This window comes from Sceloporus undulatus, chromosome 3 (assembly GCF_019175285.1).
Source record: "Sceloporus undulatus isolate JIND9_A2432 ecotype Alabama chromosome 3, SceUnd_v1.1, whole genome shotgun sequence".
NCBI classification, from domain to species: Eukaryota; Metazoa; Chordata; class Lepidosauria; order Squamata; family Phrynosomatidae; genus Sceloporus; species Sceloporus undulatus.
This window is the reverse complement of record NC_056524.1, coordinates 200232110-200238180: the sequence shown is the minus strand read 5'-3', so window position 1 is coordinate 200238180 and position 6071 is coordinate 200232110. Positions and strand designations below refer to the sequence as shown.

The 6071-nt window shown below is 38.0% G+C and overlaps 1 protein-coding gene across 2 annotated transcripts in view; it reads left to right on the top strand.

Annotated features, from left to right (window-relative positions):
* ATRNL1 (attractin like 1) overlaps positions 1 to 6071 on the top strand; it is a 693411-nt gene that overhangs the window by 289056 nt on the left and 398284 nt on the right. The window lies entirely within an intron of this gene.

Here is a 6071-nt window from a genome sequence, read left to right as displayed (position 1 = left end):
TCCTGCCTCTCCCTTTTGAGGATCGAGGCAGGTAACAACAAACCAATGTAACAATTACATAAACAATAGTAAAATATTCCCTAATCCCCTTAACCCTCCAGAAGTCCTCCCTGTGGCCGGAGTCAGTGCTTTTAAGGCCTTTGGGGGAGGCATATATTTGCGATTCTCTCTTGACTGTGCCCCGGCTGGTGTGATCAAGGCCAGAATCTCAAGAGGTAATGGCCCCAATGTACTCTTGATATCTTCACTTCTGCAGCTGGAGAATGAAGGGGGTGGTAAATGCTACCAATCCTTTGTGAGGATGGAAGAACAAAGGTCTAGAGTCTCTCTCTTTCCAGGAGTGTTTCTGTCTTGACAACATGAGAGGCTTGCTTGTGTTTATCTCAGTATATGTGTGTGGCACCACTCACATAATGAGGCTCCTAGCCACTGAGAGCCCTGGAATATTCCCTTCACTTGGACCACTGATAATCTAGCCTTAATTCTAGGCTTTGGTCCATAAATCACCAAAATGACTTCATAAATATTTTTCAGCCCCTCTAGTGATGTACTTGCTGTTATAGCACAGGTGGCATTGAAGTATGAGAAATATAATGTCTGTCTGCTTTAAGGTCATCAGATTTTCACTCCCCTATTGCTAGCCGTCTCACTTTAATTTGGTAACAATCAATACAGGCCTCTTTCTTAATTAAACTAATTTGTTTTTGTGAATCCATCTTGGTAAGCTTGGAAAGAGGCTCTTAAATAGTCTTATTTTTTCCCAATGTAAAGCTTATGGATATATAACCTGTAGTATTTTTGATTAAATGTTTGCAATACAACTAAAAGCATTTGTACTGGCTTGTTAGCTGATACATGTGTCTTGGTAATAAAATACATCAGTGTAAACAGGAGACCTTACCTTTATTGTAATGTATTTTATAAAATGATTTCTTCTGCTGCTTTATTCAGTAGTAACATTGTATTGCATTTTAAGGCCTTCTAGTGCTGTCAAGAAATGGCTGTTCACCATGGGGGAGAATAATCTTCATTTCTGTTTCCCTTACCTGTTATGTTAGAGATATGAAAGATCCTTGGCACACACGCTCCTGAGGAAACTCTGGCGGGGTACAGACCGCCGCTTTGCGGCGGTCTGCCGCCGCCGCTAGTAGGTCCGCGGGGGAGCCGGAGCCTTCAGACGGCCCGACTCCCGCGCGGACCGAAAAAAGAAGCTCCAAAATGGAGCTTCTTTTTTCGTCGCGTTTGCGACGTAGCGAGGCGCCAGGGGCGCGCTCGCTACGTCAGCAGCGGCGCGACGCGTACGGACGCTAAGCGTCCGATACGCAAAGATGGCGCCGGCCATGTAGAAGGGCCGGCGCCATCTTGTACGGACGGAGTCCGTACTAGGCCATGGGGCGTCTAAAAGAGACGCCCCTTTTTTAAAATGGGACGTCCTCCGGACGTCCCAAAGGGCAGTATAGAAAGCCCCTTTGTAATACTGAAATCTGATGAGCAAAAGTTACAAAACTAGAAGATCTTGTGAAAGTTTGAATTCCACTAAGCCTTCTCTAACTGTGACCATGTAAGGGGTTTGGGAATCTAATGCACAGCATTTTAAATTGCTGACTAACATAATGGTTAGCTAAGGAAATATGACAGAAAGAAAATAACAGCCTTCTTGAGATTTAATCTTTGAATGGTACCATGCTGGAAAAGATAATATTGCTATGAAATTTGTTATTTCATTGGACCTCCAATTTATAGTATTGTGATACATCCTACTTGAGTAATTCAACAATAATGTCATTGGCATAATTCATTATACATGTAAGGGTTAATAGGGCAATGGAGTTATATTGTACATGTTAATCCTTAAGCACAAAAGTCCCTATCCTCTTAATTGCCTGCATTGCAATATTAAGTAGCAAGGCCTAAAAAGATAATCTACTGTTATTCACTTGAACCCAAGAAACACAGGGCGGGTGGGACAAGTAAATGCTGGGCTATTTAAGGCATATGTACCTACATAGGCTGATAATGATACTCAGTTGTAATGTCATCAGAAGATCCAGTATTTTGTAGTGTAGTATAGCAGTTGTGTAGTTGTTAAACTCAGAATGGGTATTGGGAAATACAGGTTTACGTACCCCACTGACCCATGAAAATCAGTGAGTGACCTTGGACCGATCATTTCTCTTCCTGGATTGTCTCACAGGTTTGTTGTGGGTTTAAAGTGGGGAGATAGCCACATAATGTCCCATGGACTCATTGGAGGAAAGAAACTGTACTAAAGGGGAAGACGTTGTTGTTGTTCTTGTTGTTGGTGGGGCTGGAGCATAACAGAAAGGGATTCAGTTTTGTCAGAATTGTATGTTCATTGAGAGTTCTATCCTATGCAGAAAATGTGAAAACAACATGAAATACTCAAAAAAGCAGGTAACAAAAAATGGGGTAAAAGAGCACCTTTTGTAGAGCCAGTAGAAATAGCTAGGTGATTCCCCCATCTTCATTTGATGTTAGGCATCTAATACTGAATGGGATCACTTAATAGAAGCAGGAACATATATGCTCTGGCAAGTGACACAGACAATTTTGCCTAAGCATCACATCATCTTGTCATCATGTCCATTGATCCATGAGTATACAAGTGAAAATGCAATAATGGAAAAGAGTGGAACCAAGTAATCTCAAATAATATAGGTTGAGCATCTCTAATTCAGAACTGTGAATTTCTCCAAAAACAAACATTATACCACCAGCCAGCCACTTCCACCTTGAAGGTGGCAGCATTGCTGCTTGTTTATCTCTCAGGTCCTCAGTCTGTCTCCAACCTTGTGTCTCATACACATTAGTAGCAGATGAATGAGATGCAAGGCTGAAGAGAGATGTGAGATTGGGGAGAGCTGAATGAGCAGGAGTGCTGCAACTACCATGCTGGAGATAGAAATGTGCAGCTTGTGACAAAAAAGGCATGAGACTGGAGAAAGATTTAGGATCTGTTAAATGGTTAGAATCCAAGGATAGTGCTTGCCATGAATCCATCTTTCCTGCCATTTCACAGATCCTTGCATTTCACTCCATCCCACAAATATAGAACTGGTATGAACCATGCTACTTGTGTATTCCAAAATCCGGAAGAAGAAAAAAACAAGAACTCTGAAATACTATTGGTACCAAGCATTGCAGATAAGGGATACTCAACCTGTAGTACACATTACTTGGGTAACTTATGTTTTCACAGAAGCCTTCCATATTTTGTAGTGCAAAAAAATAAAAATAAAAAGATCCATCTTGCTGTTGTTACAGAAAGGGTAAAGCAGCACACATAGGTCTGCCAAGTTAAGCCTGTTCATTTATCTTTCTGTACAAGTCCATAGGGAAACAGAGGAACCTTTGGATTTTCTGAAACAAAATTTATTTTCAAACTCAAGGTTAAATTGTTTATGGAGTCTGAGTAAATTTGCCCAACTTTCTGAACAATGGCCCAAATTGAATCTTGACTTTGGTACATATAGCCAGTATGTCAGGGGAAGTGAAGGGAACAGAGAAAAGAAATACTTCAGAGCAGATCACAAGGAAGATAAGGAACAAAATTGTGAGATTGTGGAAAGGTCTGAATCATATTAATATTTAGGGCAATGATTACGGTGACAAGATGTTATCATAGAAGAAGCATTTTGGAACAAAACAACAAATAGCAACAGCAGTCCACACTAATTAAGACGGTGTTTGAAGAATATGTTAAGAAAGGTGGGGGAACAGACATTCAAGAAAGAAGGGGACAATAAAATATACATTTTTGAAAGTAAGAAGTTACTATTTTATATGATAACATCTCCCATAATACAGAATCCCTAAACATAGGTAACAAGGAGCTGCCTCAGGTATACCTCATAGGAATACAAAGTGCTAGAACAGGACATTCAAAATGGCAAAGTGACTTGGTAGGGGCAATCTTTCTCAATTGCTGCTTTAATGAACATGAATGAAAATTTGATCATTTCTCCGAAGATGCCAGCCACAGATGCTGGCGAAAGGTCAGGAAGAAACTTTTCCGGAACATGGCCACATAGCCCAAAACCCCCACAAAAAACTATGATCATTAATACTTGTTGCAGCTGCTACAGAGGCTGTTACCTGAGTGAACAAATCCAAATCATTTAATCCTATGAATGTAGTCAATTGAACAAACAGTTACTCATTTAAATTAGGTATATATGTGTGTGTGTGGCAGAAATGATAATTACTTTTTCGATTTTGTACAGCAGATGTCATCTTACTGTCTATGAGAGAAGAGGAAAATGTCTCTTTGTTATGGTGCTTGCTATCCGCAATGTTAAAACAAATTGTTGTTGTGTGTCTTCAAGCTGACTTAGACTTACAGCACCCTTATCATAGGGTTTCCATGGCTGAGCATGGATTTGAACCTTGATATCCTGGTGTCCTGATCTAATGTTCAAGCCACTAAACTGTGCTGGTTCTTTAAAATAAGAAAAATAAGAAAAATGAGTTGTTGGTTGTTGTTATGTGCCATCAATTCAACTTCAACTTACAATGAACCTATGAATAATAGATCTCTCAAAGATCCTGTTAATAACTCAGGTCTGTCAAACTCAGGGCTATGGCTTCCTTGAGTCAATCATCTGCAATGTGTTTATTGCCATTCCAGTGAGTAATGTTTTCTCATGATGTGTCCAAAATCCAATAGCCTCAGTTTAGTCGTTTTTGCTTCTAGTATATTTATTGAATGACCTTCTACTCAATTCAGGTTTTCAGGTCAGTTTTTTTATTAAAATTTCTAGACTTATACATCAGTATGTACAATACCTTGATTTTCCTTATATTAATATTATACTATAGTGATTTTTTGGGAAATGTTGGTAGATTACTTATACAAATAAGGCTTATTGTCTGTTTTAATCAATGCTTATTTAATGTTGTGGTTGATTTAAGTATATAAGATCTTATTGTTTGCTAATGAGAGATTTGGTGTTTTCACAAAAACTACTATCCCACTGAAGTGCTGAAACAACTAGTGAACAAAACATTTACCGGGAGATCACAGACATAAGAATTTTCATTAATTGTACTAATTAGGATTATTAGAAATAACCTCCTCTTAGCTTTTGAGCTGTGGTTTATTTTACATATTGTTTAGTCAACATAGGTGGTGTACAGTTTTTGCTGAAGTGCTTGATAACTACTCAAGGGTATTTTTAATAACAATTTTTTATTGTTGTTTTTGTGCAAGCTCAAATATACTTTGTAAAAATATGAAGCTGACATGGAAACAGATTTGTTTATTCCAAATCATAATATGAACTTTTACCACAACATAGAAAAGCATGTGTGCTCTTCTTAGAAATGTAAGCCTATAAACAGATAGAGCAAATTTAAATGTAACAAGGCTTCATAGACTTTTCTGTTAGTCATGCTATGCTGGAGTTGGGCTGCTTAGGTGTAAACTGTAAAGAAATATATACCTAACTATTTGACATACCCCAATGATATATTCTCTGATTTTGCTTTATCATATGAATGGTTAGTTAAAATACCAGCACTCCCTTGGCCTTAATATGTGGAGTAGGCCATATTGGTAAAATCTTAAAAGAATAACCTATATCTGTCCCTCCCCTCCAGCCTATTACAAGTGGAAAAACCAGTATGTCAATAATTGTATCCAAAAATTCCAAAATTTAATGTTTTGAAAAGGTATTGCCAAGGTAGAATCAGAAATCCCATCTTTAACGTGGCTGTTTGTGTTGTGTATTTAAGTTAAAGAGCATAGAGAACTGTACAGTAAGAATAAGTATATAGTAAGACTAAACTAAATACATGTACACCTCAGCTAATGAAGTAGATGTATCCCTGGTCATTACTTCTTCAATGGAAAATTTGGTAACAGAGGCAGAAATAACATGGAAAGAACAAAGATCAGCTCCTATGCCACAAAAAAGAAGAGCAGTTCAACATCCAAAACTAACAATACATGCAGGTGAAATCACACAACCAGAGCAAGTAATTCCTGCATATTTTAACAGAAATAATAATAATAATAATAATAATAATAATAATAATAATAATAATAATAA